Source organism: Nuphar pumila, chromosome 16 (genome assembly GCF_984573655.1).
Source record: "Nuphar pumila chromosome 16, dmNupPumi1.hap1.1, whole genome shotgun sequence".
NCBI lineage: Eukaryota > Viridiplantae > Streptophyta > Magnoliopsida > Nymphaeales > Nymphaeaceae > Nuphar > Nuphar pumila.
The window spans coordinates 71,883,814-71,896,954 of record NC_143264.1 but is presented as its reverse complement, the minus strand read 5'-3'; positions in this window follow the sequence as shown (position 1 = coordinate 71,896,954).

Genomic DNA, 13,141 nt, shown 5'->3' with positions numbered 1-13,141 from the left:
AAGCAGTGTATGGAAGACCTCCTCCTCAAACTCTTTTATACGAAGAAGGGACGACCAATATACCTTTAATTGACAAGTAGTTGAGGGCAAGAGATGAGATTCTAAGGACCTTAAAAAGAAATATTGATAATGCTCAAAATAGAATGAAACAAGTTTACAATAAGCAAAGGAAGGATAGGGAATTTCAAATTGGTGATTGGGTATGGCTTAAGCGAATCCCTCATGAACAATTCTCATTAAGCAAAAACCCCATAACTAAGCTTTCACCTAAGTACTTTGGTCCTCACCAAGTTGTGGCAAGAATTGGAAAGGTAGCCTATAAGTTGAAATTACCTCCAAGTGTGCGCATTCATCCAGTATTTCATGTTTCTCAATTGAATCCATATCATGGGCATCCTCCAAATGAAGAAGTGAAAGAGCCTATTGATCATGCATATAATTCAGAGTTATTTTATATCAAAAATATGCATGATTTCATAAAATAATGTTTCAAAAACCCAATTTTATGTTAGTTCTCGAGTAAATGTGCTAAAATGATTTAAAAATAGAAAATGCATGAAAAATAGTTTTATTTTACATTTTTATGCCTATTTTAGTTTTTGTTATAGTCATAGTAGTTTAATTTTAGTTTTTATTAAAAATAAAAATAAAAAAATAAAAAATGGAGAAAAATAGTTTTATATTCATTTTAAGTGTTTGTTTTTTAGAAAAGAAAAAAAAAATATAGTTAGAATAGTTTTTGAGTTTCTTTATAAATAAATAGTTTTGTTTTTTTTAACTTTTGAAAATTTTCATAATAAACCGATTTATACGGTTTTCTTTACTTTTAAAAATGAAAAAAAAATCTATAACAAACCGGTTTACACGGTTTGGTTTTTTTTAAAAAACTGAAAAAAAAAATAATAAGCAAACCGGCTTGAACCGGTTTGCATTTTTAAAACTGAAAAAAACTTCTGTTACAAACCGGTTCCAGCCGGTTTGATGTTTTTAAAAACCCCAAAACAAGAAAAAAACAGCGTCTCCACCCTGTACGCCAAGTCCTTCCTCTTCCCCCTCTTTTCCCTCTCTTTTCCCCTTCTCCACCACCGGCTATTCTTCCCTCCTTCTTCCCCTTCTCCCTCTTTCTCTAATCCTCTCGCCGGTGGAGGCATTTCAGTTGGGCAACGATGCACGGTGGAGGCCATTTCTCCTCTAACCCCTCTGGTTTGGTAAGTTCCGATTCTTCATCTTCTAAATCTTCTTCTTCTTCTTCTTCCAATTTGCAATCTTCTTCTTCTTCTTCTTCTTCTTCAGCTTCTTTAACCTTCTTCTTCTCCTTTTAATCGATTCTTGTGCTGTGTTGTTTCTAAAAATGAAAAGAAAAATTCAAATCGAATGCTGTATTTGTTAATGCCCGATTTTTTTTAGGATTCTTTGAGTTTTTCTATTTCTGATAGTTTGATTTTCCTATTGCTCATTTCGTTGATTTCCTGTACAATCACTCATTGTTTTCACTTTGTTTCATTCATCACACAGATTTGTTGTATATTCATTTGATGTTTTCATGTTTTGCAGTTTTTAAATTTCTGGTTTTTACCGTGTTTCATAATTTCTGTGTTCATTTTAATTCATCGTGATTTTAATTTTCTGTGTCATTGTGATTTTCATTTTCTGTTTTAATATTTGAATTCCATTTCCTATATCAATATTTGATGCTGAATTTTGTTTGACGATTTCTGTTTGATGCCTCCATTTATTTTGATTTTCTGCTATATTTTTTTCCAATTTCTGTTTTGTTTCATTTAGTAGTTTCTTTGTTTCAAAAGTCTCTGTTTTTCTGCATGCTTTAATTTCCTAATTTTTGCTTGTTCTGATTTCTCTCTTTTTCTGTTATATCTAGTTTTTCCTGTTTTTCCTAATTTCCTGTTTTTACGTATTGTAATTTTTTTATTTCCTGTTTCTTCATCTCATTTTCCAGCTTTCAACATTCATTTCAACTCCTTGATTTCTTGTAATCCTGTGTTGCCTTACATTACGAATTCCATTTTTCTTTAGTTCACAAGTCATTTCCCTGCTTTTCAAATTCTTGTTTGTCAAATAATTTCTGTTTCTAATTCAATCATTTTCGGATTTCCTGTTTTAGTACATATTTCATATTAATTGTAATGTTTGTTTCTTTTTAATTCGTGATTTTTTTACTGAATTAGATCTTAGTTACATTACAGTTGGTTCCTGTTTAACATTGATTCTCCAATTTTCTGTAATTTTTAATGTCTTAGTTTATATTCAGTTTTTCTCCATTTTCTATTTGGTAATTCCCTGTTTTCAACTCTTGAATTCAATCTTTTATTTTTTTGGCTAGGTTTCCTGTCTTTCATTACATGTATTCCCTGCTTTTAATTGTTCCTTCATTTTCCTGTTTTTGTTAAGTAAACTGTTAGTTAAGGGCTTTGTAATTAGTCAGTTAGATTTTTTTCATATTTCTAGCATTTAATTGTATTTTTTTAGTATATAGGTTATTTCTATCTCTGGTACTGCTCGTGTTCATTTGATTTGTGCAAGATAGCACAGGACTAGAGCAGAAGCGATTACGTGACACGAAGTATGAAGAATAAAGCTTCTTTTTACTTTTTAGTTTAGAATTAGGAATTGAAATTGGGTTTGTAAATATTGCACTTTACGCCCTCTGCGAAGGGTATTCATTTGTTGTAATAGTTAGTCGTTTTACTTTTCTTAAACATTTTACATTTCAATAATTCGGCAATAAAGATTAGTTTAGATTTGTGTACTTGAATACGATATATTCCCGTTTCGTGAGTTCGACCTAGTTTCATCCACTAGTGAGAACCGGTTTTTATTATTTAATGTCTGGTTTTCACATGTTTTTCATTTAAAAATCTTTTCAAAATTACAACGATTAAAAAGAAGACATCAAATTTTTGGCGCCGTTGCCGGGGAACGGCGTAATATTAGTATTCACTTTATTGCCTAGTGTTTGTGTTGCATTTAGGTTTAGAACCACGTATGTGCATATCTTAGAGAAGAGCTTACTTTTCTGCACAGCCCACCTACTAGGACCCCCTTAGAGGTGACTGTGTACGATTGGTACCGTACACATAGATTTCATATTTCTTTGCATAATCTCTGTTATGTGTAACTGCGTGGTGTTTGTTTAGTTTTTGTTGTTTTTAGTTCACTCGCTTTGTGGTTTGCGTGGTTTGGCCGCTTAGTGCGTTAGTTAGGTAGAAAACCCAAAGTTAGGACGTGTGCTACACCGGTCTACTCCAAGGTGTATGCAATGGCTGACGATCATCAATTGATCCGTCCTTTGAGGGAGTACTTCATGCCAAATACGTATACTCCCACCTCCTGCATCACGAGACCTGATGTAGGAGCGAGCCATTTTGAGATTAAGGCCAGTGTGATTCAAATGTTACCTTCGTTTTATGGCCTTAGCAATGAGGACCCATATCGTCATCTCGACGAATTCCTTGAGATTTGCTCGACTGTGCGAATCAATAACTTTGGAGATGATGCTATGCGGTTGACTTTGTTTCCGTTCTCTCTCAAAGATAAAGCCAAGCACTGGCTCAAATCTCTTAAGACGGTTCATATTACTACTTGGGAAGGAATGCTAAGAGAATTTAAAAAAAAATATTTCCCAATTGGTAAGACGAACCAGTTTCGTAAAGCTATAACCAGTTTTTCTCAAATTGAGAGAGAACAGTTTCACGAGTCTTGGGAGAGATTGAAAGATCTTCTCCGCAAGTGTCTCCATCACCAGGTGCCTCGTTGGCAGTTGGTGCAGTATTTTTATGACGGGCTTACTGAGAAGCATCGTCAAATGGTTGATTCGTCTTGTGGGGGCACTTTTATGCTCAAGAGTGAGGACGAGGCGTGGTCTTTATTTGAGACCTTGAGTGAAAACATGATGCATCATACCTTGTCTTCACGGCTCGATAGGACTACACCTGTGTCTAGTGGTCCTAGGAAAGTTGGGATTTCCGAAGTTGGGTCCGAGTTAGAATTGCGTACCAAGGTTGACTAGTTGACTAGGAAGTTAGATCAATTCCTAGCCAATTCCTTGAGAAATCCAGTAGAAAGAGTGTGCGAGCTATGTGCTAGCCCTGCACACTGTGTTGCGGATTGTCCGGCAGCGCCATTATATCCTGAATTCGTTCAGGAGCAGGTGAATGCTGCCCAAGGTTTCGTTAAACCCATGCCCGATTCATTTACATCCTCATATAACCCAGGTTGGCGAAACCAATTTATTTTCCCATCCCATCAGCCCTCCCAGACACAGTATAGACCCAGTAACCCTTCACAAGGATACTCGCATCCTATATTTCCACAGGTTCATCCCCAGTATTGTCTACCTTCTCCTCAGGAGCCCATTCCAAGTTCATCATTTCAAGAGAAGATGTTAGAAGCCTTTTCTGATATCAAGGCCACTCTTTGTTCTCATACGCAGTCAATAGCCAAGCTAGAGACTCAAATGGGACAGTTAGCTCAGACATTGAGTAGACAAAGTCAGGGGAACCTTCATAGTCAGTCTGTTGTCACATCCAAGGGAGAGGATTCCATGTCATTTGACTTGCAAACCACTGCTTCACATCATGAGCAAGTCAAATCTGTTACATCCCTTCAGTATGGGAAGGCGTGTCACCCCACTCAGGAATCGACTCATGAACCCCATATCAATTCTACTGACGAGTCGATCTCCATGATACCTCAGCAGAAGGGGCCAGACATACAACGTGCATTATCATCATATAGAGCCCCATTTTCTCAGCCTTTAGGATCACCAATTTTTACTAAGCAAGAGGTGCAGATGCAGAAGGTGCTTGATCAAGTCAAGCCTGATCATATTCACCACTTGTCTGAAGTTGCATTCATTGATAGTCGGTCGGTCCTAGACTCTCATTTCTTGACCAGTCTCTCAGATGAGACTAATCTTTGTTCTTCATGTCGAGAGAGTTATGATCCTACAGTTAGAGGTAGACGGGATGGAAACACAGTGCGTAGTGTCACAGATGACACTCTTTTCTTTATAGAGCCTCATTGAGCGATACTTCAGGTCCATTGATCTCATGGACGATGAAGGTTTTTCCAGGGATCCGTCTGGCTAGGGACGTGAAACTTAGCGCTTTATGGGAGGCAACCCATATCTTGTATATTATTAGATTTGCTTAGAATTTATAGATTTTATTTTGTTTTTACTTTTTCATGAGTTTTTCATGTTCTTTTTGTTTCATTTATGAGTTTCATGTTTTGTCATGTATACATTGCATTTATTACATTCATAGAACGTATATTTTTAATTCATGTCAGGTTATTCTACTCTTTTCCCTCATTTATTTCTCTCATGTGCATTCACGTAGTTTCATATAAGCATGGGGGAGTGCCACTGGGACAGTGTCATTCAAGCATGGGGGATATTTCTGTTTACGTTCTTGCACATGTTTATACAACTCTCATGAAAAGTAGATTTTTAAAGAAAGAGTTTGAACTTATATGAATGTTATTTCAAATCTGATGTTTTTAAAGGATTTTTTAAGCCCCACGAAATTTTTTTCTGACATAGATCTAAAAATTATGGTTGTTTATGCGGATTTCAAAGAAATGATGATAGATACATGTTAGAATTTATTTTGAATCATAAATATGAATATGCACAGTTCTATTTTTGAAAAACTAAGCAAATGAACAAAAGCGTAAAAATGAGCTCAAAAGAAAAAATAGCATGCGTTAGGTTGTTTGGATAATTCCACAATCCTTAGTAGATGGAACTTAGATGTAAGTTGAAACTTTTAATTCCATTTTCGAAAAGGAGAGTGGAAAACTTCGTGATCCTAACTAACTGAGAACAGATACAAGTTGAAATGTTTGACTCTCATGTTATAAAGGTGAATGAAGGAAGTCACTTTTATGTCTTAGTTGATATATTTTGGTATGTATTGAAAAAGTATAGAAGATATTGACATTGCACAAGGCATAAAAGCAGACCACACGCAAGCTATAAGAGAAAAATAAGTGCGCAAAAAGAAAAAGCGTGAAAAGAAAAAAGAGAGAGAAAAGAGCTTAAAAAGAAAGAAAAGTTCAGTGCTTAGAAGTGTGATTGAGAAAACCTATGCAGAAGACATATGAGTGAGGATAAGTAAATAATAATATGTTTTTATTGGACTTTCTAAGAATAAAACATAAATAATTGTGATATTTAGAAAAGTGAAAGAAATTCTTTTTCTGTGGTGGTATATAAAAGACTCTAATTATGTTTTGATTTTGAAATAACAGGAAATATTTGTGAAAATAAAGTCTTTGATTACCTACTGATTGTGAGGATGTGTAATATTATGCATACATGACAGAGATGTTTGTGGGTAGCATCACTGCAAACCCTCACGGGACCTTACTCGTCCACTGGGGTAACCCAGGGGTTGAAAGGGATTGTTGCATGAGCTAAATGCAACCGTGATTCCTACGAAAGTGAGTTAGGTGATAGTTTGATTTCTTGCATTTTTCTAGTTTGCTCAAGGACTAGCAAAACATAAGCATGGGGGTATTTGAGCATGCATATAATTCAGGGTTATTTTATATAAAAAATATGCATGATTTTATAAAATAATGTTTCAAAAACCCAATTTTATGTTAGTTCTCGAGTAAATGTGCTAAAATGATTTAAAAATAGAAAATGCATGAAAAATAGTTTTATTTTACATTTTTATGTTTTAGTTTTTGTTATACTCATAGTAGTTTAGTTTTAGTTTTTATTAAAAATAAAAATAAAAAAATAAAAAATGGAGAAAAATAGTTTTATATTCATTTTAAGTGTTTGTTTTTTAGAAAAGAAAAGAAAAATATAGTTAGAATAGTTTTTGAGTTTCTTTATAAATAAATAGTTTTGTTTTTTTTTTAACTTTTGAAAATTTTCATAATAAACCGATTTATACGGTTTTCTTTACTTTTAAAAAAGAAAAAAAAAATCTATAACAAATCGGTTTACACGGTTTGGTTTTTTTTAAAAAACTGAAAAAAAATAATAAGCAAACCGGCTTGAACCGGTTTGCATTTTTAAAACTGAAAAAAACTTCTGTTACAAACCGGTTCCAGCCGATTTGATGTTTTTAAAAACCCTAAAACAAGAAAAAAGCAACGTCTCCACCCTGTACGCCAAGTCCTTCCTCTTCCCCCTCTTTTCCCTCTCTTTTCCCCTTCTCCACCACCGGCTATTCTTCCCTCCTTCTTCCCCTTCTCCCTCTTTCTCTAATCCTCTCGCCGGTGGAGGCATTTCAGTTGAGCAATGGTGCACGGTGGAGGCCATTTCTCCTCTAACCCCTCTGGTTTGGTAAGTTCCGATTCTTCATCTTCTAAATCTTCTTTTTCTTCTTCTTCTTCTTCTTCTTCAGCTTCTTCAGCTTCTTTAACCTTCTTCTTCTCCTTTTAATCGATTCTTGTGTTGTGTTGTTTCTAAAAATGAAAAGAAAAATTCAAATCGAATGTTGTATTTGTTAATGCCCGATTTTTTTAGGATTCTTTGAGTTTTTCTATTTCTGATAGTTTGATTTTCCTATTGCTCATTCCGTTGATTTCTTGTACAATCACTCATTGTTTTCACTTTGTTTCATTCATCACACAGATTTGTTGTATATTCATTTGATGTTTTCATGTTTTGCAGTTTTTAAATTTATGGTTTTTACCGTGTTTCATAATTTCTGTGTTCATTTTAATTCATCGTGATTTTCATTTTCTGTGTCATTGTAATTTTCATTTTCTGTTTCAATATTTGAATTCCATTTCCTATATCAATATTTGATGCTGATTTTTGTTTGACGATTTCTGTTTGATGCCTCCATTTATTTTGATTTTCTGCTATATTTTTTTCCAATTTCTGTTTTGTTTCATTTAGTAGTTTCTTTGTTTCAAAAGTCTCTGTTTATCTGCATGCTTTAATTTCCTAATTTTTGCTTGTTCTGATTTCTCTCTTTTTCTGTTATATCTAGTTTTTCCTGTTTTTCCTAATTTCCTGTTTTTACGTATTGTAATTTTTTTATTTCCTGTTTCTTGATCTCATTTTCCAGCTTTTAACATTCATTTCAACTCCTTGATTTCTTGTAATCCTATGTTGCCTTACATTACGATTTCCATTTTTCTTTAGTTCACAAGTCATTTCCCTGCTTTTCAAATTCTTGTTTGTCAAATAATTTCTGTTTCTAATTCAATCATTTTCGGATTTCCTGTTTTAGTACATATTTCATATTAATTGTAATGTTTGTTTCTTTTTAATTCGTGATTTTTTTACTGAATTAGATCTTAGTTACATTACAGTTGGTTCCTGTTTAACATTGATTCTCCAATTTTCTGTAATTTTTAATGTCTTAGTTTATATTCAGTTTTTCTCCATTTTCTATTTGGTAATTCCCTGTTTTCAACTCTTGAATTCAATCTTTTATTTTTTTGGCTAGGTTTCCTGTCTTTCATTACATGTATTCCCTGCTTTTAATTGTTCCTTCATTTTCCTGTTTTTGTTAAGTAAACTGTTAGTTAAGGGCTTTGTAATTAGTCAGTTAGATTTTTTTCATATTTCTAGCATTTAATTGTATTTTTTTAGTATATAGGTTATTTCTATCTCTGGTACTGCTCGTGTTCATTTGATTTGTGCAAGATAGCACAGGACTAGAGCAGAAGCGATTACGTGACACGAAGTATGAAGAATAAAGCTTCTTTTTACTTTTTAGTTTAGAATTAGGAATTGAAATTGGGTTTGTAAATATTGCACTTTACGCCCTCTGCGAAGGGTATTCATTTGTTGTAATAGTTAGTCGTTTTACTTTTCTTAAACATTTTACATTTCAATAATTCGGCAATAAAGATTAGTTTAGATTTGTGTACTTGAATACGATATATTCCCGTTCCCTGAGTTCGACCCGGTTTCATCCACTAGTGAGAACCGCTTTTTATTATTTGATGTATGGTTTTCACATGTTTTTCATTTAAAAATCTTTTCAAAATTACAACGATTAAAAAGAAGACATCACCTATCACAAGGCAACCCACAAGCATTATAAAATCCAAATTGGTGCGAAGAGGAATAAGGAGAATTTAAAAATTTCTAATCAAATGGGACAATGAAGGTGAAACATCTGCCACTTGGGAATGGGATTATAATATGAAGAACATGTATCCAGACTTTCATCTTAGAGGATTAGGATAGTTTCAAGGAGGGATTGATACAAGCCACATTGGAAACATCAACAGTGAAGCGGCAGAATCAAGTGAGAGGGGACATAATCGGGCCAACCGAGTTCAAGGATTAGGATGAGCATCGGGCAGTGTAACAGTTGGGCACGTGCAAGGAGTAACCAGGGCCAAATGGTTCCACCGACCAGTTTAAGGTTGACACCAATAGGGTTTGAAACTTAGGCCGCCTGTCTCAAAGTGGCGCCATTTCATTTTCAGTTTATAAATAGCTGAGTCCTTTTGTAAATAAGGCATTCAGTCATTTGTTGTGTTTTAGAAAAATTCTGTAACTTGAGTTTGATCAACAAAATTCAAATTCTTGGCTCCATTATAGATTTGGCCTCCGTGTGAGGATTTGGTTCTCCCTAATCCACTAGTGATTGAGGCGAGGGATTACTTCTTTTCTTCCATTACTTTTCTTCCACTAGGACAGATCATCAGACCAAATGATGTCATGCTGGCAGCTGATTTGAGCATTGGCCTGCACCTCCACGGTTGCAGACATACCGAATCAATGTGTCTGACGAACCTTAGAGTTCCTTGAGCTCTAGATCGACGAGACACATCTTTTTGCTAAAGTGAGGTGTATCTCAAGCAACGATCCAATGTGAACTGTTCAAGTTCCTCTCAGAGACTTCCTATGCAACGAAAGATAGTTGCAGAAATGATGCCTCCAGTGAATCCGAGCAAAAGCTCTCTTCACTGACTATTAAAATCTAGCTAAGTGCATAGGTTATCTGTCATCAATTCATTTCTTCAATTTTCAAACATTCACTCCTGTGATTCTCATTAGTATACAACACATTCTTACTTGACTCCCTAGCAGACGTTATTGAGCCTCTGCAACAGAATTTGTGTGTGTGCTACACTCCATTTGAAGCGCCTGAGTGCATTGTCCATGAGTCGTGCCTAGGTGCATTGCACTCATATTGTACCTATGAGAGTCTAAATAGTGGAGTGCCTGCGTGTGCTGAGCATCAACTAAGCACCTAAGAGTGTCCAGAGTGAAACATGTCTGCGAGCACGTTTGGTAAAGATCATGGCGGCAACGATCCCTATCAAGGGCCTTATCACATGAGGGCTGCTGTTATGGTTGGGGCACGTAAGGCTGGTGGTCATGTCCTAGAGTTTTACCTCGCAATGAGTCAGGCCCATTAAGTGACCTGGTTCTCGGTGAGGGTTTTCTTTTATCATAAAAAAAAACAAAAAAGAATATGAGTTATGAAGCAGGCATGTCATTTCCATACAGAGGGCACTAAAGGGCCTATTCATTTCAAGGGAAAATGGCAGGACATGAAACACCTACAACTTGTTTTTTCATGGAACATGAAACAAGTGCAGAGTGCAGAAAAGTGATCAGCCTGCATAGCTACAACAACCTTTTTTTTTTTTTGAGTTAAACATTCCGAGGGAGTTACAGTATAAACAATCATCATAACTGAATTAAAATGCGAATAACATTCACTTTTAAAATTTAATTTAGTTTTAATAATTTAAAATTCATATCAAAGTATTTTTAGTCTAAAATAACAATAAATATTTTTTAAAAACTATTTTTGAGAAAAGAAAAGACTGACTATCGACGTCATCTCAACAACCTGCATCAGCTTCACAGTTATACATCATATTTCACCTGAAAAGCCTATAAGACAGATCAGACTCGTTAAAGTTTGGCAGATAATACCAATACAGGTAAATTGAAACCAATATACATGATTATATTTCAATAAATTCGAATAATTATGCAAATAATTATTCATTTGAGTATGCATATCATCACAGTACATCACAAGAATATCATTAATAAATAGTTATAATATTATGCATGAGCATGTAATTAATGTATGCACTTACCATTACAGAACATGAGATATTTCATGCATGAGTAACTTTAAATGCCTTTATTTAAGTTTTTTTTTTATGTGATGCATGTCATGCTTAACTAAATGCACAAGCAATTATGATTTTCACTTCTTATCCCCCTAGATATTACATAGGCTTAACCTGGATCAAGACTACGACTTAGGAATGTATATTCAAATAATTTATGGCTTAACCCTAGTCGGACACCTTTCACCAGTCTTGGGTGAGGAACGACTTAGTTGAGAGAGAGCACCCAATACCTCCATATTGATGTATCAGACTTTCACTAATGAGTTTCTTGACTTATCACCTCATAACTAATGTGGAAGCCTTCCCTTATCTTCGTGGTTGGGGAGGAGCAACCTTCTATGGTAAAAACATATTTCACGAAGCCTAAAATATCGATCACCCTCTCATTGTAAGCCCAATAGAATTAATGTTTACATGATTATTCTTTTAATCAATTAGTTTAATTATTTATTCATGTACATACAAAATAAATTTAATCTAAGATTCATGCTTCCAATTTGGGTTCATGGATGCAAAATTCAATGTCAAAGATGCTATTATGCCACATGTGCAATTTGTAATATATCAAACTTATTTATTCACTAAGTTATAGGCATTGATAATGATTAACTATATGCATCCATATACAATCACATAAACAACATAATGCATAACACACACACACTTCAATAACAATATGCATTCAATCATAAGCATGCAGAAATAAGCATTTTTGTGTCATGCCCCTTTAGGCATTTAGCACTTGCATAAACACAATATTATATGTTGCATTTGCATGTTCATTTAACATTTAAAAACATAAACTCAGATCATACATTCATTCTATACATTGCTTAATCACTCCATAGCCGGTTCGGGACCCGTTTAGACCTATATCTGCTTTGTTGTTCCAACTGTCACTGCTTTGTGCACAGTCTGCGAATAGAGCTCAACTTCTATAGAATATATAAAATTTTGTCAGCTTTTCAATGCTAAAAACCACTCATAAAAACTCTTCCAAATGAGAAAATATGATCGATTTAGGCCATACCTGCTTTGTTGTTGCGCCAGTCACTGTTCTGAGCATAGTCTGAGAACAAAGCTCAAACTTCTATAGAATATGCAAAAAAAAAATCAGCAAATCGTTCGTAAAAACAGTTTTGAACAAGGAAGATATAATTGACTTACCGAACCAATGTCAGATCTTACACACATAGGCGAGAATAACATACTTGGGTGAAACTACTAATACATGCAAGTTGTTTTCTTTTTACTAATCATCAAATAAAATCTGTAATTTTTTTGGTTTTTCTTTCTTTTTATGGGTTGGGGTTAAACATAACTCCAATTTAATTCATTCAAAGTTACCAATGATTTTGAAACAATAATCATAGGTATTTTCTTTCAAAAAATCAATTTTACTTTCTGAAACAACAACTTCAAGTGTTCTTTCTCAGTCTTTTTTTTTCTTTTTGATCAGTCACAATGGACTGAAAACATGTATTCTCACGAGTATATCAGTTTCACAACATCATCATATGGCAATGATAATTCAATAAGCACAAAAACTAAAATTCACAAGATACATAGATTATCTAAAAAATGGTTTAAAAAAATCATTTTGAAATACTTTTATTTCAAATCTCACGTCATAGTCATGGTCTAAATCCATGGTTTGATTCACATGTCCTTACAAATATTAAATACACATATTATCAGCATGGGATCACGACTATGATAGTCACACACACAACCACTTAGACGAATAAGTAGGCTTTCATCACGAAAACGTTTGTACCTAAAACATTTTTTGTGTTTTTCATACTACATGTAAACTACATTTTTTTTCTCTGTTAGGAACTGAACTGACCCAACCCAATGAGGTCTGGTCAGGCTGTTCCTAAGTTGATCAGAAGTGATTCATGAGTGGATCAGATTGTAATCCCTTGCATGACCAATTTTGACCAATTGGCCATGCCCGAATTATCTGATTAAACTCTATAGTGTAACATAAAACCAATTTTTTTAACAACTCCATGATCATATATCTGTA